The 23,605-nt window shown below is 48.3% G+C and overlaps 1 protein-coding gene across 6 annotated transcripts in view; it reads left to right on the top strand.

The window, feature by feature from the left end:
* The window catches only part of cbfa2t3 (CBFA2/RUNX1 partner transcriptional co-repressor 3), a 71,487-nt gene that overhangs the window by 8,044 nt on the left and 39,838 nt on the right, over nt 1–23,605 (top strand). Inside the window, exon 1 of one of the 6 annotated variants that reach the window (XM_070898355.1) lies at nt 15,915–16,164. The exons of 4 other annotated variants lie outside the window; for them this stretch is intronic. The gene's annotated coding sequence lies outside the window, so the exon portion shown is untranslated. Of the gene's footprint in view, nt 1–15,914; nt 16,165–23,605 lie in introns of those variants that run through there. One more of the 6 variants, XM_070898360.1, reaches the window with a different exon arrangement.

The raw sequence follows: 23,605 nt of genomic DNA, 5'->3' as shown, positions 1-23,605 counted from the left end.
CTGAGGAAGAGCATGAGATGTTACCTACACCACTGCCAGTGGACGAGCAACAAGGACATTCACCCACATGCACACTCCCTGCGGCCAGCCCAGACAGGCCAGAATCACTTCAGGTGACAGAGATGCATGCCAAGGCTCAGCCACCAGAGCTCCAACTGCGGCGCTCCACGAGAGTGCGTCGACCACCTGAAAGACTTAACCTTTGACACAAAAAGACGTGAGGTGATGTCATGTATGCAACCTTCAAACAACTGTAACCTTCATGCAACCACACTGTACACTGTATATATGTCCTGGAAATGCACACCTTGATCACGGGGTGAACTTGTGGGACAAATACCTGGGCACTCAGGTATTTAAAGGGAGGTCCCACGCAGGATCATCCCTTCGTCCTGGGAATAAAGGAAGGTCACGCAGTACATGCCTCATGTGATTCAGTAGCGAGGTGCAGGGACACCACAGTAACTAAGCCATGGATGAGAGTTTCAGCAGCAGATGAGCTGAGGCAAGGGTGAAGTCGGGCGTTGTTATGGATGTAGACGTAGGTGGTCTTGGTGATAGCGTGGATATGTGGTCGGAAGCTCATTTCAGGGTCAAATACGGCGAAAAGTCTGGTTCAGCCTCAGACAGTCGCCAGAAAAAGAGATGGAGTCGGTGGCTAGGGAACTGAGTTTGTGGCGGGGACTGAAGACAGTGGCTTCGGTATTCCCAATATTTAGTTGGAGGAAATTTCTGCTCATCCAGTACTGGATGTCAATCAAGCAGTGGAGGGGTCAAGAGAGGTGGTGGTGAGGTAGAGTTGGGTTTCGTCAGCATACATGTGGAACCTGTTGTTGTGTTTTCAGATGATGTCACCACGGAGCAGCATGTAGATGAGAAATGGGAGGGGGTCAAGGATAGATCCTTAGGGGACTCCAGTGGGAGCAGGAAGTGAATCTCTGGTACGACTGCAGATGACACTAAGCTGGGTGGCGATGTGAGCTGTGAGGAGGATGATAGGCTGCAGGGTGACTTGGACAGGTTAGGTGAGTGGGGAAATGCAGTGGCAGATGCAATATAATGTGGATAAATGTGAGGTTATCCACTTTGGTGGCAAAAACGCGAAGACAGAATATTATCTGAATGACGGCAGATTAGGAAAAGGGAAGGTGCAACGAGACCTGGGTGTCATGGTTCATCAGTCACTGAAAGTTGGCATGCAGGTACAGCAGGCGGTGAAGAAGGCAAATGGTATGTTGGCCTTCATAGCTAGGGGATTTGAGTATAGGAGCAGGGAGGTCTTGCTGCAGCTGTACAGGGCCTTGGTGAGGCCTCACCTGGAATATTGTGTTCAGTTTTGGTCTCCTAATCTGAGGAAGGACATTATTGCTATTGAGGGAGTGCAGCGAAGGTTCACCAGATTGATTCCCAGGATGGCAGGACTGACGTATGAAGCAAGACTGCATCGACTGGGCCTGTATTCACTGGAGTTTAGAAGAATAAGAGGGGATCTCATAGAAACATATAAAATTCTGACGGGATTGGACAGGTCAGATGCAGGAAGAATGTTCCCGATGTTGGAGTCCAGAACCAGTGGTCACAGTCTAAGGATAAGGGTTAAGCTATTTAGGACAGAGATGAGGAGAAACTTCTTCACTCAAAGTTGTGAACCTGTGGAATTCTCTACTGTAGAGAGTTGATCCCAGTTCATTGGATATATTCGAGAGGGAGTTAGATATGGCCCTTACGGCTAAAGGGATCAAGGGATGTGGAGAGAAAGCAGGAAAGGGGTACTGAGGTGAATGATCAGCCATGATCTTATTGAATGGTGATGCAGGCTCGAAGGGCCGAATGACCTACTCCTGCACCTATTTTCTATGATTCTATGTATGAGTGGAATCAGGCGAGTGCACTTCCATCCAGCTGGACGAAGTAGAGAGCAATTGTGCTCAACTGTGTCAAAGGCTGAAGATCAGCCAAGAAGGACAAGGAGAGCTAGTTTACCAAGGTCATAGTCACAGGATGTCATTTGTGTCTTTGATGAGGTCCATTTCGGTACTGTGGCAGAAACCTGATTGGAGAGATTCAAGTATGGAGTTCTGGGAAAGATGGGCATGGATTTGGGAAGCGATAACGCATTCAAGGGCTTTGGAGTGAAAGGGAGGTTGGAGATGGGGCAGTAGTTTGCAAGGTCAGAGGGGTCAAAGGTGTTTTTTTTTGTGGTCAAAGCATCTCTAATGACACAATATATGGCGTCACCTTCACTAATGGCAATATATAAGGACTGACATTACTGATAACACAACATAAGGACTCCCATCACTAATGACACAATATAAGTAACCCGATCAATGATGATAAAATACAAGGACCCCTGACCTTAACAGGCTAACAAGAAAATAAAGACTTATATTTATATGGTGCCTTTCATAACCACCGGACATCCAAAAGCACTTTACAGCCAGTGAAGTCATTTTTGGAGTGTTGTCACTGTTGTAATCCTGAAGTGAAATGGTGCTGTTTTGAAAATTATTTTACTTTTAATATTTAGGCGGTTGTGGTGGGAAGAATGTCCTTTTATGTTCTCGGTTTGTACGTGAATTCTCTTTGTAGAGTTTGTTATAGTCCAAATAGTAGCGATGGTATTGAAGTGCTGGCTGCTGCCGATTCCACATGGCCATAGTGGGTACAGCAGAGCCTGTGTAGCCTCCAGTGAACCTGAGCCCACGGCGAGCGCCTCCTGGCACTGATGGTGGGATGCTACTCTTTGCTACCGAGCCGCTGTGTCTATCCCTCCCATGTCATGCGAGGGACAGATATCCGTCGCCAACAAAAACACTTCTCCATTTCCCCTGCTTGGCCCAACCACATGACACATGCAGCGAGCTGTTATCTGTGTTCCTGCTGCTCAGATATCCGGAGTCTCCAAACTTGCAGCCCGCTCCTTTCCTGCCAGCTTGCTATCTCCACTATAAGGAGGTTCCGCTTACTCGGATAGCTGGCTTTAGACAGGGGAGCTGCATCCTGTCTGTCAGACGGTGCCCTCCCTATCAGGGCTCGCATGGGCTCTATCGGTTTGCTGGGGCCACATTGCCTGGTGTCCCAGTGCCTCGCTGCAGGCCCTATTTTATTTACTATCTTGGCTATTTCTAGAACTACCTGTTGGTAGCAACTCTGAACCTGTAGGAAGTGGCAGAGCCTGTGATTTGTGGAGTTGTTAACATAAACATAATGACAGTTTGTGGATGTAGATTTGTTCCATTTTGTTGTTTTCACTGAAGGATATCCTACCTGGGAGTTGCACAGTTCTTCACTGAACTGGTAAAGATCAGGAGCAGGACGGTGGGCACGAGGCCAGAGCTCGGAGTGTTCAGTTACTTTCACCCAGTCATCTCTTTTCCCCCCCCCCCCCCCGCCCCGTCCCCCTCGCCCCCAACCTGTCCTCTTGGTCCGATATTGTAAAACTAGGCAACAAGTAGCATGTCCTCGTCCCGACATGTCCGCGATGAATGGGAATTCCGCGGTGACCACTTCTCTCGCATCTGTGTAAGAAGTAATGGGGCAGAAACTCCGGCCTACCGGGTCTATACTGAGTGTGTACAGACCCGGGAAGGCATCGGAAAAGCTGGTTTTCAGCTCGCAATGCGCATGCGCTGAAAATCAACTTTTCCGATCTGTCAAGCTGGAGCTTGATAGATCTTCTGTATCTCAGCAGCCAGGACATTTGCATGGGCAAGATTGCGGGACTTACCCATATCTTGCCCAGCAAATGTCTTGAAAACTCTTGCGCCTGATAAAAACAGGCGCATAGCTTAATTTTACAGGCGCAAGAATTTTAAAACACACTTAAAACATAAAAAATAAAATTAAAAAAACATTTTATTTTTAAAAACCCTGCCCACTACGTAAATTTTATTTTAAAGCATAATTAAAAAAACTTTTCATAAAAATCGGAAAAATATATATTTTTAATACATAACTTTCATTTAAATTAATGTTAAATGTCGTGTTTTTTCTATTTTTTCATTGAATGTTTGTGAGGGTTTCTCATTCACAATAATGGGAACGCCAACTTACGGAGTTCCCATTATTATGAATGAGAAGATACTTACCTGATTGGCTGCCCAGAGCCATGTGACTGCAGCTCCAAACCTGCACATGTCCTGACGTACACGCGCAGCGATGCGCAGTCAGTGGAGGCCTCAGGACCGGGAACTCGCCTGGGCGCAGCAGCTTCAGGTAAGTGCGCTTCTTTTTAAAGTTTTTTTTTTACCCGATTGCTCACAGGAAGCAGCCGACCGGGATTTCTGCATCTAGGAGTTTCTGAACTCTGCTCCCATCATTTCCAATTCCCCCTCCGAACATGTGAGCACCTCACAATCCCACAGCCTAATTGATTTTTTCTTGCATTAAATTGAGGCATTTTGTTCTGCAGATAACTGAGTAAATATCACTGGTGTAATTAACCCTTGGCATGCTGGGCTGCATTTCCCCTCAGCTGCTCACAACACTGTATACTCTTCACCTGATGCATGATTCATCTAACTGCTGTGCAGACAGCAGAAAGAGCGTGCGGAAAACCAGTCCCACCCACCCTTTCCCTCGACTATCTGTCCCACCTGTGACAGAGTCTGTGGCTCTCGTATTGGACTGTTCAGCCACCAAAGAACTCGCCTCAGCAGTGGAAGCAAGTCTTTCTCGATTCCGAGGGACTGCCTATGATGATGACGACGATGGACTGCAGTAGGTTAAGAAGGTAGCTTCTCGAGGGCAGTTAGGATTGGGCAATAAATGCTGACCTTGCCAGTGACGCCCACATCCTGTGAATAAATAATTTAAAAAAAAAACTAAATGTGAGACACGGGGAAACAAACATTTTCACCTTTGTTTAGAAACTTAATCTTCTGCCTGAGCTTGTACTGTCGGCGCTTAGCTGCATCCCTGGCCAGTGACATACCGCTGGTGATACTGTTAGTCTGACGATGCAGAGAAGAGGGGGAGGAGAGCAGCAGAGAGATGTACACACACCATGCAAGTCATAAAACCGAGCATCCAGATCATGGACTAGCCTGTCCTGCCTCTGAAGCTTTGCATGCTAGCATTAACTATACAGAAAGCCCAATTGCTGGACAGATATGAGACAGCCTCTAAATGGAGCCCCCCACACACACCTATGCGGTTCTTCACAGTATGGTAGCATAGTGGTTATATTACTGGACTAGATCCAGAGACCTGGACGAATAATCCGGAAACCTGAGTTCAAATCCCACCATGCAAGTTGGAATTAAATAAATCTGGAATTTAAAAACTAGTATCAGTAATGGTGACCATGAAACTACCAGATTGTCGGAAAAACTCAGCTGGTTCACTGATGTCCTTTATGGAAGCAAAGCTGCTACCCCTGCCCCATCTGGCATATATATGAAATGGCCTAGTAAGCCACTCAGTTATATCAAACCGCCACGCAAAAGTATATTCAGAATAAAACCGGACGGACCACCTGGCATCGACCTGGACATTGGATTCAGACAAAACAAAGTCACACCCAGTCCAGTAAAGTCCTTCTCTCACATCTGTGTCAAAAGTGGGAGAGCTATCCTACACAGTCAAGCAACAGCCTAACATTTCAAGCAATAACCCAGACTTCTCCATCATCCCTGGGCTTGACCTGTCCCACCAGCAGGAAAGACCCACCAGTAGTGGTGGCACAGTGGTATATAGTCGGGAGGGAGTGGCCCTGGGAGTCCTCAACATTGACTCTGGACCCCATGACATCTCATGGCTTCAGGTCAAACATAGGCAAGAAACCTCCTGCTGATTACCACCTACCGCCCTCCCTCAGATGAGGCAGTACTTCTCACTGGAAGAACTGAGGGTAGCAAGGCCTCATTACAGCCTTGGTCCAAACATGGACAAAAGAGCTGAATTCCAGAGGCGAGGTGACAGTGACTGTCCTTGACATCAAGGCAGCATTTGACAGAGTGTGGCATCAAGGAGTCAGAATAAAACTGAAGTCAGTGGGAATCGGGGAAAATGCTGGAATCATACCTAGCAGAAAGGAAGATGGTTATGATTGTTGGTCAGTCATCCCAGCCCCAGGACATCGCTGCAGGAATCCTCAGGGCAGTGTCTTAGGCACAACCATCTTCAGCTGCTTCATCAATGACCTTCCCTCCATCACAGGGTCAGAAGTGGGGATGTTTGCTGATGACTGCACAGTGTTCAGTTCCATTCGCAACTCCTCAGATAATTAAGCAGTCCATGCCCACTTGCAGCAAAATCTGGACGACATTCAGGCTTGGGATAAGTGACCAGTAACATTCGCGACACACAAGTGCCAGGCAATTACCACCACCTACAAGGCATAAGTCAGGAATGCGATGGAATACTCTCCACTTGCCTGGATGAGTGCAGCTCCAACAACAGAAACTCAACGCCAACCAGGACAAAGCAGCCTGCTTGATTGGCACCCCATCCACCACCTTAAATATTCTCTCCCTCCACCACCGGCGCACCATGGCTGCAGTGTGTGCCATCTATAAAGATGTATTGCAGCAAGTTGCCAAGGCTTTGTCGACAGCACCTCCCAAACCCGTGACCTCTACCACCTAGAAGGACAAAGGCAGCAGGTGCATGGGAACACCATCATCTCCAAGTTCCCCTCCAAGTCCTTAGTCGTTGGGTCAAAGTCCTGGAACTCCCTCTCTTAACAGCACCGTGGGAGTAACTTCATCACACGGATGGCAGCGGTTCAAGACGGCAGCTCACCGCCACTTTCTCAAGGGCAGTTAGGAATAAATGCTGGCCTTGCCAGCGACGCCCACAAAATTGAATTAATTTTTTTTTAAACTCTGGTTAACAGAGAGCAGGGGAGCATGTTCGTGTACAACCGGGTACTTGATTAGACAGGTCACCCACACCCAGCGTGGGATTGGAGAGGTCACCCACACCCGACATGGGATTGGAGAGGTTGCCTACAGAAGTGGCAGTACTTTCCTGGCACCTCAGCACTGACATCTCATTCACCCCCCCACCACTCCCCCATTATTGTATTAGTTGCATCAGATGGCTTGGTGTCAGCTGACTCCTGTGGGTTTATACAGAGACCGAGTGCCTCGGAGACGGTTCAACATCAGAGCAGTCGCCTTTCCTCTGATCGTGGCCCAATATTGCTGAGGACCAAAGGGGGAAGTAGAGAGTGAGACAGGGAAAAGACATTGTGCATGGGAGGGAGAGAGCGCGTGAGAGTGCATGAATGTGTGCGCGTGTGTGTGTGAATGAATGTGCATGCGTGTGTGTGTGCGTGTGACCCAGCTGGTGAAAGGGGGTATAGCTGAACTATGCATATGTTAGTATCGAGGGCTGAGAGGAGAGGAACAAGTGCAAAATTACTCCATTTGACCGTTTCAATATTAAAGATGTCTCCCCACTGGGAGTTTGCAAAGCGTTAGGATTTTTAAACCTCCTCCCTGAATAATTCAGCAGGAGCTGCACGTGTAAACCATGCAGAAGCAGCCCTCCCCTGCACTGTGGTGGGGTCCCGTCAATACAAACAGCTCCCTCATTGTAAACCCCTCTTTTCTCCCCCCCCCCCCCCCCCCCCCCCCGGGCCCATGTGTAGTCCCGGCCAGCCATTGACTTGAGGACCTGAAACAGGGCCTGTGAATTTTAATCCTCAGCCTAAGTTTGAGTCCACTTCCATTGCTGAGACCCAACATGATATAGCTATGGCTAAAAGAGGGGGGCAGGTATGACAGCTCAACATTCCTGGTTACAGGATTTTCAGACGGGATAGAGAGGGGTAAAAAGGGAGAGGTGGGATGGTTGCGGTGTTGATTAAAGAAACTATTACAGCTGTGAGGAGGGATGATATGTTAGAGAGATAATCAAAACGAGGCCATATGGGTTGAACTGAAAAACAAAAAAGAGCCGATCACGCTGCTGGGTGTGTACTATAGACCCCCAAAACGGAGAGGGGGAGATAGAAGAGCAAATATATAGGCAAATTAATCAAAAATGCAAAAACTATAGGACAGTAATAAGGGATTTCAACTACCCTAATATTAACTGGGATAGAATTAGTGTGAAGAGTATAGAGGGTGCAGAATTCCTAAAATGCATTCAATAGAACTTTTTTAACCAGTATGTAGCAAGCTCAACACTGGAGGGGGTGGTTCTGGACTTAGTTTTAGGGAATGAAGCTGGGCAGGTGGAAGGGGTACCAGTGGAAAGGCATTTAGGTGCTGGTGACCATAATTCAGTTAGATTTAAGGTAGTTATGGAAAAGGACAAAGCTAGACCAGGTAATGTAGCCATTGGGCTGGAAACAGCTACTTGAAGGTAAATCAGTATCAGAGCAGTGGGAGACATTCAAGGAGGAAATCTGGAGGGTTCAGACCAAATATGTGCCCTTAAAGAAAAAGGGTGGGACTAACAAATCTAGAGCCCCCTGGATGTCTAGGGTAGGATAAAGAAAAGAGGCTTATGACAGATACTGAGGGCTAAATACTGTAAAATCTCTAAGTGCAGGGGTGAAATTAAAAAGAATATTAGGAAAGCAAAGAGAGAGCATGAAAAATTCTTGGCAAGTAAAATCAAAGAAAACCCAAAGATGTTTTATAAATATATTAAGCGCAAGAGGATAACTGAAGAAAGGGTAGAGCCTGTTTGCGACTATGAGGATAATCTGTGTGTGGAGGCGGGAGTCGTGGGTATGGTTCTTAATGAATACTTTGCGTCTGTTTTCGCAAGAGAGGGGCGATGCAGACATTGCTATCGGGGAGAAAGAGTGTGAAATATTAGATGAAATAAACATAATGAGAGAGGAGGTATTAAGGAGTTTAGCAGCTTTGAAAGTGGATATGTCTCAGGCCGGATGAAATGTATCCCAGGCTGTTAAGCAAAGCAAAAGAGGAAATAGCAGAGGCTCTGACCATCATTTTCTAATCCTCTCTGGCTTCAGGTGTGCTAATGTTGGTACCTTTGTTTAAGAAGGGAGAAAGTGATAGACTGAGTAATTATAGGCCAGTCAGCCTAACCTCATTGGTGGGAAAAGTTTTGGAAAGAATTCTGAAGGACAGGATAAATCTTCCTTTAGAAAGACACGGATTAATCAAGGACAGTCAGCACGGATTTGTTAAGGGAAGTTGTGTCTGATAACGTAATTGAATTTTTTGAAGAGATAACAGAGGGTCCATGAAAGTAGTGCGTTTGATTTCAGCGAGGCTTTTGATAAGTCCTACATAAGAACATAAGAAATAGGAGCAGGAGTAGGCCATACGGCCCCTCAAGCCTGCTCCGCCATTCAATACGATCATGGCTGATCCGATCATGGACTCGGGTCCACTTCCCTGCCCGCTCTCCATAATCCCTTATTCCCTTATTGTTTAAGAAACTGTCTATTTCTGTCTTAAATTTATTCAATGTCCCAGTTTCCACAGCTCTCTGAGGCAGTGAATTCCACAGATTCACAACCCTCAGAAGAAATTTCTTCTCATCTCAGTTTTAAATGGGTGGCCCCTTATTCTAAGATTATGCCCCCTAGTTCTAGTCTCCCCCATCAGTGGAAACATCCTCTCTGCCTTGTCCAGCCCCCTCATAACCTTACACGTTTCGATAAGATCACCTCTTTCTTCTGAATTCCAATGAGCAGAGGCCCAACCTACTCAACCTTTCCTCATAAGTCAACCCCCTCATCACTGGAATCAACTTTGTGAACCTTTGCTGAACTGCCTCCAAAGCAAGTATATCCTTTTGTAAATATGGAAACCAAAACTGCACGCAGTATTCCAGGTGTGGGCTCGCCAATACCCTGTACAATTGTAGCAAGACTTCTCTGCTTTTATACTCCATCCCCTTTGCAACAAAGGCCAAGATGCCATTGGCCTGCCTGATTACTTGCTGTACCTGCATACTAACCTTTAGTGTTTCATGGACAAGTACCCCCAGGTCTCGCTGTACTGCAGCACTTAGCAATCTTTATCCATTTAAATAATAACTTGCTCTTTGATTTTTTTTCTGCCAAAGTGCATGACCTCGCACTTTCCAACATTATACTCCATCTGCCAAATTTTTGCTCACTCACTTAGCCTATCTATGTCCTTTTGCAGATTTTGTGTGTCCTCACACATTGCTTTTCCTCCCATCTTTGTATCGTCGGCAAGCTTGGCTACGTTACACTCAGTCCCTTCCTCCAAGTCGTTGATGTAGATTGTAAATAGTTGGGCTCCCAGCACTGATCCCTGCGGCATCCCACTGGTTACTGATTGCCAACCCGAGAATTAACCATTTATCCCGACTCTGTTTTCTGTTCGTTAGCCAATCCTCTATCCATGCTAATATATTACTCCCATGACAGACTTGGTCACGAAAGTAAAAGCCCATGGGATCCAGGGCAAAATGGCAAGTTGGATCCAAAATTGGCTCAAAAGCAGGAAGCAGAGGGTAATGGTTGATGAGTGTTTTTGTAAAAGGCCATTTCCAGTGAGGTTCTGCAGGGTTTTAGTACTAGGTCCCTTGCTTTTTGTGGTATACATCAATGATTCTAGACTTGAATATAGGGGGTATGATTCAGAAGTTTGCAGATGATACTAAAATCAAGCTGTAGACTGCAGGAAGATAGCAATCAGGTGGGCAGAACAGTGGCAAATGGAATTCAATCCGGAGAAGTGTGAGGTAATAATGCACTTAAGGAGGGCAAACAAGGAAAGGGAATACACATTAAATAGTAGGACACTGAAGTGTAAAGGGATCTTGGAATGCTTGTCCACAGATCCCTGAAGGTAGCAGGCCAGGTAGATAAGGTGGTTAAGAAGGCATATGGAATACTTGTCTTTATTAGCTGAGGCATAGAATACAAGAGTGAAGGTGGGGGGTTATGTTTGAACTGTATAAAACACTAGTTCTGGTCACCGCATTACAGGAAGGATGTGATTGCACTGGAGAGGGTGCAGAGGAGATTTACAAGGATGTTGCCAGAAGTGGAGAATCTAAGCTATGAGGACAGATTGGATAGACTGGGTTTGTTTTCCTTGGAACAGAAGAGGCTGAGGGGAGACTTATGAGGGGCCTAGATATAGTGGATAGAAAAGGCCGATTTCCCTTAGAGCGGTCAACAACCAGGGGGCATAAATTTAAAGTAATTGGTAGAAGGTTGAGAGGGGATTTGAGAGGAAATGTCTTCACCCAGAGAATTGTGGGGGTCTGGAACTCTGCCTGAAAGGGTGGTAGAGGCAGAAACCCACACCACATTTAAAAAGTACTTGGATGTGCACTTGACATGCTGCAACCTGCAAGAGCTATGGACCTAGAGCTGAAAAGTGGGCTGGATAGCCACTTGTTGGCCAGCACGGACACAATGGGCCGAAATGGCCTCCTTCCGTGCTGTAAATTTCTGATTCACAATGGCCCTGAAATTCCAATGTCCCGGGTCCGTAAGAAGTTCCTCATGCGCTGGAAACCGACATTTCCGATCTGTCAAGTTTTTAGTCTTGACAGATGGCTGCATCTCGGGAGCTAGGACACTTGCAGGGTAAGATTTCCGATATTTACGAATATCTTGCCCTGCAAATATCCTTTAAAATCCTGCGCCTGAAACAGCAGGCGTATAGCCTACTTTTGCAGGCGCAAGTGGTTAAAAACACACACACAAATAAACAATAAAGTTATAAAATCACTTTTTATATTTAAAAACCCTCCCCACTACGGTAAGTTTATTTTAAATGTTTAAAAAAAATTATTTTTAAAAAGTCGGAAAATATATTTTTCTAACAACTTTAATTTAAATGCATGTTAATTGTGTACTTTATTTTCTATTTTTATTGACCTTTAAGTGTTTGGGGAGTGTTTCTCATTCATAGCAATAGTTCTGTACTTGCGGAACTCCTATTGCTATGAATGAGAAACTATAATGTACCCGATTGGCTGCTGTCACTAGATCCCGGCCTGCGCACGTCCCCAAGTGCACGTGTTACGCGCGCAGTTACCTCTGGGTCTCAGGCTCAGAAGTTTGGACAGCAGCAGGTAAGTGCGTATCTTTTTGCTTTTTTAGGTCATTTCCCCGCCGGAAGAGGTCGAACGGAATTTCAGGGCCATTATCTTCACCATCCCCTCACCTGCTGACTCCTGCTCCACGAGTGAGCCGAGACAAGTTAGCAGGATATTCGACCAAGGACCCACACAGCGAAACTGGACTCTGTCCTCAGCCGACGCCCACTCAGTGATCGGAAGCCCTGGCTGATTGATGTTTCTTTCACCTCCCTCCAAACCCGGTTACTGAGGCCAGTTGCAGCTGCTGCAGCTGAGCGTGGGTTTGATCACATTCACACTGAGGCAGGCAAGGAGCAGCAGTGTGCAAAGTGTCAGCAAAACACTTGCCTGTCGAGTTTCCCCAGCAAAATGGCCAAGCTGTGCCAGGAATGGGCAGCTGACGAGCGCCAGCCTCATTGTTGTCACTTGCACATTTAAATCTTAAAGCTAATACAAAAGCAAAATACTGCGGATGCTGGAATCTGAAATAAAAGCAGACCATGCTGGAAATCTCAGCGGGACAGGCAGCATCTATGGAGAGAGAAATAGAGTTAACGTTTCTGGTCGATGACCCTTCGCCAGAACTGGCAACAGTTTGAAATGTAACAGATTCTTAAGGAAGGAGCACTGAAGGGGGAGGAGTGGGGGGGGATGCAAAGAACAAAGGGAAGGTCTGTGATAGGGTGGAAGGCAGAAGAGACTTGAGAGACAAAGGGGATGATCGGCTGAATTGAGATGTTAATAGCACAAGTTAGGAAACAAAAGGTGAGTCTAGATAGGGTGTGAATGGTGGAATAAATGCCAACTGCTGTGGAAAACAGAGAAACAAAATAAAGGGGGGTGGAGGGGGAGTTTTTGTAAATAAAGCGACAAAAGGGAACAAAAAATGGGCCGAGGTTATGGTCTGAAATTGTTGAACTCGATGTTGAGTCTAAAAGGCTGTAAAGTGCATAAACGAAAGATGAGGTGCTGTTCATCGAGCTTGCATTGAGCTTCATTGGATGAAGAGGTCAGAGTAGGAGTGGAGCGGAGAATTAAAGTGACAGATGACCGAAAGTTCGGATTCACGCTTGCAGACTGAACGGGGGAAGGGCAGGGGGGAGGCATGGGAGAAAGCAGGGAGGAAGAAGAGTGGAAGAGCCATAGTTGTATGGGATTCATTAGTTAGGGGAACATACGGACGTTTCTGCGGCCGCACATGACTCCAGGATGGTAAGTTGCCTCCCTGGTGCCAGGGTCAAGAATGTCACCGAGAGGCTGAATAGGGAGGGTGAAAAGCCAGAGGTCGTGGTCCATGTCGGTACCAATGACATAGGTAGAAAGAGGGATGAAGTCCTGCAGGCAGATTTTAGGGAGCTAGGAAAGAGACTTAAAAAGTAGGTCCTCAAAGGTAGTAATCTCCGGCTTAATCCCGGTGCCACGTGCTAGTGATTACAGAATTAGGAGGATAGAGCAGATGAATACGTGGCTGGAGAGATGGTGCAAGAGGGAGGGCTGTAGATTCCTGAGGCATTGGGACCGTTTCTCGGGGAGGTGGGACCTGTATAAGCCGCATGGGTTGCACCTAAACAGAGCCGGGACCAATACCCTCGCAGTGGGTGGGGGGTTGCAAGTGTTGTTGGGGAAGGTTTAAACTAGCTTGGCAGGCATTTGGGAACCTGAGGGCAGTTGTCCAGAACCAGGGGTCACAGTCTGAGGATAAGGGGTAAGCCATTTAGGACCGAGATGAGGAGAAACTTCTTCACCCAGAGAGTGGTGAACCTGTGGAATTCTCTACCACAGAAAGTAGTTGAGGCCAATTCACTAAATATATTCAAAAGGGAGTTAGATGAAGTCCTTACTACTCGGGGGATCAAGGGTTATGGCGAGAAAGCAGGAAGGGGGTACTGAAGTTTCATGTTCAGCCATGAACTCATTGAATGGCGGTGCAGGTTAGAAGGGCTGAATGGCCTGCTCCTGCACCTATTTTCTATGTTTCTATGTCTATGTTTCAGAAGGGAAAGAAGCAAAGCTGGAAATGAAGGCAGAAAATTAGTAAACAGGATTGTTAGGCAGAGGAACAGGCTCGAAAGTAGACAACAGGAAGTTTGGCAGTGCTAAATGGTATATACTTCAATGTGAAATGTCTGGGGAATAAGGCAGATGAACTTGAGAGCACAGGTGGATACTTGGGAGTACGATATTACAGCTATTACTGAGACATGGCTGAAAGAAGGGCAGGAATGACATCTCAACATTCCTAGTCAAAGGGTTTTCAGCTGGGCTAGAGAGGGGGATAAAAAAGGAGGGGGGGTCGCAGTATTGATTAAAGAAACTATTATAGCTGTGAGGAGGGATGATATTTTAGAAGGATCATCAAATGAGGCCATATGGGTTGAATTGAAGAACAAAAAAGGGGTGATCGCACTGCTGGGTGCGTACTATGGATGCCCAAACAGTCAGAGGGAAATAGAAGCGCAAATATGTAGGCACATTTCTGAGCAACGCAAAAACTATAGGGCAGTAATTGCAGGGGATTTCAACTACCCTAATATTAACTGGGATAGAATTAGTGTGAAGGGTATAGAGGGTGCAGAATTCCTAAAATGCATTCAGGAGAACTTAGCCAGTATGTAGCAAGCCCAAAAAGGGAGGGGGCAGTTCTGGACTTAGTTTTAGGGGATGAAGCTGGGCAGGTGGAAGGGGCATCAATGGGAGAGCATTTTGGTGCTGGTGATCATAATTCAGTTAGATTTAGGGTAGTTATGGAAAAAGGCACAGATAGACGAGGAATAAAAGTTCTCAATGGGGAAAAGCCAATTTTACTAAACTGAGATGATTTAGCCAAAGTGGACTGGAAACCTCGACCAGGCTAACATCCCCAGCATTGAAGCACTGACCACACTCGATCAGCTTCGCTGGGCAAGCCACATAGTTCGCATGCCAGACAAGAGACTCCCTAAGCAATTGCTCTATGCAGAGTTCCTTCACAGCAAACGAGCCAAAGGTGGGCAGCGGAAACGTTACAAGGACACCCTCAAAGCCGCCCTGATAAAGTGCGACATCACCACCAACACCTGGGAGTCTCTGGCCGAAGACTGCCCTAGGTGGAGAAAGTGCATTCGAATCTCAACGCCGCAAGAGTGAAGAGGTTAGGTGCAGGCAGTAGAAGGAGTGTGTGGCAAATCAATCCCCTCTTTCCTCCCCCCACCCCCCCTTTCCCCCGACGAATGTCTGTCCCACTTGTGACAGGGTCTGTGGCTCTCATATTGGACTGTTCCGCCACCAAAGGACTCACTTTAGGAGTGGAAGCAGGTCTTCCTCCTGCACCTATTTTCTACGATTCCTCGATTCTGAGGGACTGCCTATGATGATGATGACTGGAAACAGCTACTTGAAGGTAAATCAGTGTCAGAGCAGTGGGAGGCATTCAAGGAGGAGATAGTGAGGATTCAGAGCAAGCATGTTCCCTTAAAGAAAAGGGGTGGGACTAACAAATCTAGAGCCCCCTGGATGTCATGGGGCATATAGGGTAGGATAAAGAAAAAAAGGGAGGCTTATGATAGAAATCCTAGAGGAGTATAGAAAGTGCAGCGGTGAAATTATCAAGGAAATTAGGAAAGCAAAGAGAGAGCATGAAAAAATATTGGCAAGGAAAACCCAAAGATGTTTTACAAATGCATTAAGAGCAAGAGGATAACTAAAAAAGTAGGGCCTATCAGAGACCATGAAGGTAATGTGTGTGTGTGGAACTGGAAGACGTGGGTATGGTTCTTAATGAATACTTTGCGTCTGTTTTCACAAGAGGGACAATGCAGACATTGCAGACGAAGCTCTGGAACTCCCTGCCTAAACCTCTCCACCTCTCATCATCCTTCAAGACACTCCTTAAAACATACTTCTTTGACCAAGCTTTTGGTCACCTACGCTAATTTCTACTTATTAGCTCAGTGTCAAATTTTTTACCTCAATTCTCCTGTGAAGCACCTTGGGACGTTTTACTATGTTAAAGACGCTATATAAATACAAGCTGCTGCAACCTTGTGAAGCAACAATGGAGAGAGGCTGCGCTTGACATCAGAGGCTTGATGCTGGAGATCTGCTGTTAACTGTTCCTGCCTGCAGCGGTTATAGATACCAATGAGAAAATAACGGCAAACGATCTCGGGACAGCTCGTGGTCAGTACCCCCTCCCCGATAAATTAATCATACTTGTGTTTTCAGGTTGCGAAAAATTTATATTAATTTTATATTTCATTTGAAAAATATGTTTTGTGGGAAGAAAATGAGATTGATCAGTGAGTCTGAAGAATGCATGGCTTTTCAGATGTGTTTAATGTTGGGGCAGGGGATCAGATACTGGGTGCTAACTGCTCCTCCTGTCCCCTATAAGTGAGTGGGACTGACACAGGTTAATGACTAACTCTTAGAACTGGACAGGTGCTGCTCTGTGTGTCTGAGAGAGAGAGTGTGTGTGTGTATGTCTGAGTGAGTTAGGTGTTAAAAGAAAATCTGTTCATGTTGACAAGTGGTGCGGGGCAGTGGGTACACACTACTGCCAGTACCAGCCTATGGGGGGCAGTGGGTACATACTGCTGCCAGTACCAGCCTGTGAGGGGCAGTGGGTACATACTGCTGCCAGTGCCAGCCTGTGAGGGGCAGTGGGTACATACTGGCAGTACCAGCCTGTGAAGGGCAGTGGGTACATACTGCCAGTACCAGCCTGTGAGGGGCAGTGGGTACATACTGCCAGTACCAGGCTGAGGGGCAGTGGGTACACCCAATACCAGGCTGTGAGGGACAGTGGGTACACTCAGTACCAGGCTGTGAGGGGCAGTGGGTACATACTGCTGCCAGTACCAGCCTGTGAGGGGCAGTGGGTACATACAGCCGGTACCAGCCTGTGAGGGCTAGTGGGTACATACTGCCGGTATGTCTGAGGGGCAGTGATTCATACTGCCGGTACCAGGCTGTGAGGGGCAGTGGATTCATACTGCCGGTACCAGGCTGTGAGGGGCAGTGGGTACACCAAATGCCAGGCTGAGGGGCAGTGGGTACATACTGCCAGTACCAGCCTGTGAAGGGCAGTGGGTACATACTGCCAGTACCAGCCTGTGAGGGGCAGTGGGTACATACAGCCGGTACCAATCTGTGAGAGGCAGTAGGTACATACTGCCGGTATTCCTGTGAGGGGCAGTGGGTTCATACTGCCGGTACCAGCCTGAGAGAGGCAGTAGGTACATACTGCCGGTACCAGCCTGTAAGGGGCAGTGGGTACATACTGCCAGTACCAGGCTGTGAGGGGCAGTGGGTACACCCAATACCAGGCTGTGAGGGACAGTGGGTACACTCAGTACCAGGCTGTGAGGGGCAGTGGGTACATACTGCTGCCAGTACCAGCCTGTGAGGGGCAGTGGGTACATACAGCCGGTACCAGCCTGTGAGGGCTAGTGGGTACATACTGCCGGTATGTCTGAGGGGCAGTGGATTCATACTGCCGGTACCAGGCTGTGAGGGGCAGTGGATTCATACTGCCGGTACCAGGCTGTGAGGGGCAGTGGGTACACCAAATGCCAGGCTGTGAGGGGCAGTGGGTACACCCAATGCCAGGCTGTGGGGCAGTGGGTACACCCAATGCCAGGCTGTGAGGGGCAGTGGGTACACCCAATGCCAGGCTGTGAGGGGCAGTGGGTACACCCAATGCCAGGCTGTGAGGGGCAGTGGGTACACCCAATGCCAGGCTGTGAGGGGCAGTGGGTACACCCAATGCCAGGCTGAGAGGGGCAGTGGGTACACCCAATGCCAGGCTGTGAGGGGCGTGTGACAAAGGGAGTGGGGGAAGTACACAGGACCAGAATTGGAGGAACTCCGAACTCGGATGGTTTTAGAGCTAGAGGTTACAGTGATGGGGAAGGGATTTGAACAGGAAGATGAGAATTTTAAATTGGAGGCGTTGGAGCCAATGTAGGTCAGTGAGCACAGGGGTGCTGTGAGGATACAGGGTGAACTTGCTGCACGTCTTCACACACTGCCTTGAGATCGTTTATATCCACCTGAACAATGGGACTTCAATTTAACCTCTGACAGTGCAGCACTCCCTCACCTGTGGCCCTGACCTGCAAGGACCATCAGCAGGTCGGGGTCTTCAAAGGTATCACTTCAAGTTTCATCGCCTGCTGGAGAGCGATGGCTGTGAAGAGGACGACTGGATTGGAGGTCACCAAGGTCCAGGCCGCTGATTGGAGCGTGAGGACGTACAACAGGAGCGGCGAGGTTAGGGCGCAGGAGCTGCGAGTGATTGTGGAACGATGTGATCGAAGCCCAGGAGGGGCGTGAGTTCGGGGCCCAGAAGAGGTGAGTGCCCAGGGGCAGCACAGGTCAGCCCACACTGCGATGTGTGTGCGCACTAGGTCTGTGCAGCAGAGCTGGTCTCCAATCGTCCTGGTTAACCCTTGCCACTGGACCAAGACCCAGCTCTGTCAAGCCCGTGTGGTGGCTGGTGTGCAACGGCCACCCCACGTTTAAAAAAAAAAAAAAAAAAAAAAATCCACGCACAGACATCTTCCACCCTTCAGGATGTCGTTCGGGATCTGGAATATTAGGTCCTTCATTGAAACACCTGTGAACTCATCCCTTTTCAGCATGGAAGCAAGTCATCCTCGATACGAGGGTCCGCCTATGATGATGACTCCCGCCTCAATACTACACTCATTGAAATGTATAACATTTTTAGGGGGCTTGACTGGGTAGATGCTGAGAAGCTGTTTCCCTCGGCTGGAAAGTTTAGAACTGCGGGTCAAAACCTCAGGATAACAGGTCAGCCATTCAGTACTGAGATGAGTAGAAATTTCTTAACTCAAAGGGCTGTGAATCTTTGGAATTCTTTACCCCAGAGGGCTGTGTATCCTCAGTCAATGACTATATTCAAGACCAAGACTGATAGATTTTAGGAGAATCATGGGATACGGGGAGTTGATGTGAAAGATCAGCCATGATCTTGAATGGCAGAGCAGGCATGAGGGTCCGAATGGTCTAATCCTTCTATTTCTTAATCTAGGCTGACAGGCTAAGAACTTATGTGCTCAGATCCTGGATTAGGTTTTTAATCCACAACCTTCTGATTCAGAGGGGAGAATGCACACAGCCCTTGCTTTCCCCCCCATCCCTCCCTTCGCTCTCCTCCCGCCCCCTTCGCTTTCTCCCCCCCCGCCCACCATCGTCCCCTCCCCCGACCATCCTCCTCCGCCATCCTCTCTTTTCCCCCCCCACCTCCCGCCCTCTCGCTCTCTCCTTCCCCTCCCCTTCCCTCCGCCCCCTCATTCTCCTCGCCACACGTTGTGTTGCTGGACACAAACCAGATGGAGCTGCAATTCCTTCCACTCTTATCTGCAAAATTTTTCTTGCCCGCCTTGTCCCTTGGAGAGCAGATCCGAAATATTTTCCTTTATTTAGGAAGGACCAGTGTTTGAATCCTGTTGCTGCAAACATCTGGTTTTCATTTACAGTCGCTGGGAACCCTGAAGGAGCTGCTTAGTGTAACACTCAGTCTGGACTGGCCAAGAGTGGCATGGGAACGGGCAGGGGTGTAGAGCAGACAGTAAATCCGTATACAGCATTCTGAAACTCTGGATTGGGAGGGCTGGGGAAGAACAGATGTGGGGAAACATCACCAAGCTGGCAGAGCAGAAATGGATCTGACACGAACAATCCCGTGGAATTTACGTCCCATCGAACGATTTTGGCCGAAGCAGCGGGGCTTCGATGTGCTGCGGTGGGAACCCCGCAGTCGGTGAGTATCTGAATAGAGCAGCAAGTAAAGCTGTCCCGTGCACTCACGGTGAAGGAGCACCAAGACACGTGGCCCTCCTCTGGCTCATCGCACGCGGGAAGCAGCCACATTGGTGTTTGGTCAGAGTATGAAGAACTGCTCGATCAAAATGAGGACTTCTTGCGGGTCGTATGTGGATGCTGTACAGGATCATCATGTGGGTGACCTAGATGGCTCTGGTGGCACAAGCTGCTGCACCAATACTATGAGGATATGTTGCTGATGCAGCACTCCACTTGCAGAGCACCAACTTGTTTACATAGCTCTCTGGCAATATCTAGCGGCAGAGTGCGGGTGCTGCAGTTGCACTGACTATCACGGGAGATCAGGAAATCTGTTCCACCACCAGACCAGCCAAATCCATGCTGCTAATCTGCACACTGCTTCTACAGTTTTCACCACCCATCTGTATCGCTCTCTACCTCTCACGCTCCCCGTGTTCTATTCCCGCCCCCCTGGCGGTCTCCTCGCCAACAGCGCCCCCTCCCCCCCCACCGAGCTGTTCTCTCCCTTGCCCCTCTCTTCCTTTTTCTCTCTCTCTCCCTCGCCCCTCTCTCTCTCTCTTCCCCCCCCCCCAAATCCCCCCGCATTGTCTCCTCCTCTTCCCCCCCCCCCACCCCCACCAAAGCTGTTCTCTCCCTCACCCCTCTCTTCTCTCTTCTTCCCCCCCCCCCCCCCCCCAAATCCTCTGGTATTGTCTCCTCCCCATCCCCCCTGGCATTCTCTTCTCCTCCCCCCTCCCCCCCCCCCCCCTTGCCATGTTCTCTCTTTCTCTGCCCCCCACCCCACAATCCCTTCCCAAAACTTGAGTGCGATGGTGTGAGAAAGCTATATACAGAGAAAAAACAAATGAGTGATTGTGTGAGCCGTATACAGAGAGAAAGCAAGTGAGAGGGTGATGGCGTGAGAGCAGTGCTCCAACTTGCCTTGTTTGGTTTGAGCGGTAATCTGTGCAGACACTCGCTGGAGGAGGCTGAGTGATGGGCCCAGATGCCAGTCCAGTTGGTCAGAAGTGTCAAGCTCCACTAACAGTTCCAGCCTGCAGCGAAGAGAGCAGGCAGGCGGCAGTGGAGCCAGGCACCAGGTGCATTCAGTGGGAGCTGCCCTCTGACTCTTCACCTTCTCCCCTGTTTACTCCCGCCTGCAGTGTGGCACTCAGTGTCTATCGAAATTCTTCGGTTTATTTAGGGAGTGAGATAGCCCTGTGAAGTGGCGACACGCTCGATGTGGTCAGACTGGTAAACTGTCCCAACAGCCCGAGGTCTCCCCGAGGTGCCCCGTCCTGTCAGCTGCTCCTCACAAGTGCTGGTAGCATCGTCCCAGTTGCCTAAATGGTACGGTTTGTAACTTGATGGGACCTGAACCTATGAAAGCTATTAGTAGACACCGAGCTGCAGGCTTGCAGATCAGAGAGGGCGATTCCTCGTGGTGACTCCCTGTCACAAACTGTGAACAGGATCCAGGATAAAGTGGGTCCGGGGCCATCTCTCTGCAGCAGTTCTCTGTGTTTAACACCGGGAGCTACAACTGGCTTTACTCCTGTTTATTTAACACTTGCTGCCAACGATCCACTTTAAAATCGGAGGCTGCCTAAGGGGAATCTGCAGAGTGAGTGGAAGCTATTCACCACCTCCATTAAACAGAGTGGGCGGATAGACCTGTGCTCAGCCGATGGTCCCGCTGTTTGCAGGCGTGGTCTGTGACAGGAAACGCTGTCTGGGTAAGGTGTGCAAATTGGGTGAACGGGCTAAATGTGCGGCACTGCGGTTTTACAAAGGCTGAGATGCCCAACAAGCTGAAGCCAGGCTCTGTTGGTGCAGCTCTCTCCCACAGTGTGTCCTGCACGCATATTGGGCTATATCTGGCGTCACTGGCCTGCCCTGAAATGCTGCTTTGTGCTGGTTGGAGCTGGCCGCCCTCTGGTGCCTCGACACTGCCAGCAGCCTATTTCAATCACGGTGAGCATCGCAAGCACACCCTCCCACAATGCCCCCAAGCATGTACATCTTTCCAGTAGAATACACGGGTGGAGGAGGGGTGCGGAGTCTGTTATGATCTTTAGTCTAACACAGAGTCTGGTTCACTGTTTTCATAGAATCATATAATTCAGCAACACAGAAAGAGGCCCATCACACCTGTACTGTCTCTGTAAAAAAAAAAAGTTATTCCATTCCCCTTCCCGTCCCCATTCCACCCGTCTTTTCATTGTTTTTCACAATGTATTTCATTTTTCTCTGAACCAAATTGTTGGCAACCTCAGAGTCCTATTCGACCCCATATTCTCGCCATCACAAATATCACCCACCAATGTTCCCGCTAGGCTGCTCACCGGCTTTTACACGGGAGAAACCGCGCACATGTGAAAATGTGAATGGATCGTGCAGCCACTTAAAGGGACCATGCACCCCAAAAAATGAAGAGGGAACATTTCCACCCACATGCACCTCCTTAACATCGCCCGTCTCCGCCCCTGCCTCAGCCATTTGCCATTGAATCCCTCATCCACGCCTTTGCCATCTCCAAACTCAACAATTTCAATGCTGTCCTGGCCGGTCTCCCATTCTCTATCCTCTGTAAACTTCAACCAAAACTCTGCTCCCCATGTCCTAATTTGCATCAAGTCCCGTTCACCCATCACCCCTGTGCTCGCTAACCTACATTGACTCCCGGTCCCTCAACATTGCAAATTAAAAATTTGCATCATTGTGTTTGCAATCCTTCCTGACCTGTATATGAATACAAGTTGTTCTTGAACTGCGTCTGCTGCTCCGCTAGCCTGTCTTCTGCCTTTCTCCTCACAGCCGTGGCTCAGTGGGCAGCACTCTCACTTCTGAGTCAGAAGGTTGTGGGTTCAAGTCCCACTCCAGACTTGATCACATGATGCAGGCTGACACTCCAGGGCAGTACTGAGGCAGTGCTTCACTGTCTTTCGGGTGAGATGTAAAACCGAGGCTCCATCTACTCTCTGTTAGATGTAAAAGATTCCTTGACACTATCTGGTCATTATCTAATTGCTGTTTGTGGGAGCTTGCTGTGCAAAAAATTGCTGCCGTTTTTCCTACATGATAACAGTGACTACACTTAAAGCATGTCTTTGCTTTTAGCGCTTTGGGATGTCCTGAGATTCTGAAAGGCGCTTTAGAAATGCAAGTTCTTTTCTATGCTCCCTAATTTAGTATCATAAAATATTGCCCAGAACACGACAGTTCCACTTCTGGAATTATTTTGAATGTGTATTCGGGGTGTAGTAGTCATTGAAAGGCTATATTTATTGTCTATCCCTACTCTGATCTCCTGGATGGTGGTGGACCTCCTTGAGCTGCTGTGGACCTTGTGAAGGTTCTTCCATAACAGTGTTAGGTGGGGCTTTCCACGATCATGACCCAGCAACGATGAAGGAATGACGATAATGGTGTGACTTGGACAGGAACTTGGAGGTGACGGTATTGCCATGACATTACTGCGTTTATCCTTCTGAATGGCAGAGGTTGGAAGTTACCGCATTGCATCTGGTCGATTGCAGCCACAGTGCGCTGGTGGTGGAGGGAGTGGATATTGCGTTCGGTGCAAAAGCATCAGATGGACTGCTCTGTCCTGGATGGTGTCGTTGTGGTTGCAACTGTCCTTCCTACTCCTGTAGATGGAGTGGCTTTGAGGGGTCCGGAGCTGAGCCATTTTTTGCAGAATATCCAGACACACTGATATGACTGGGCAAGGACTCCTGGAGATATCTGAACTAATTGTGGTGATTGACTGAAATATGGGCGTTTGATTGTTTTCCTTTCAGGGTCG

Source organism: Pristiophorus japonicus, chromosome 13, assembly GCF_044704955.1.
Source record: "Pristiophorus japonicus isolate sPriJap1 chromosome 13, sPriJap1.hap1, whole genome shotgun sequence".
In the NCBI taxonomy this organism is placed as follows: domain Eukaryota; kingdom Metazoa; phylum Chordata; class Chondrichthyes; family Pristiophoridae; genus Pristiophorus; species Pristiophorus japonicus.
Note: the sequence above shows the minus strand (reverse complement) of the source record. Positions and strands in the feature narration are given on the sequence as shown.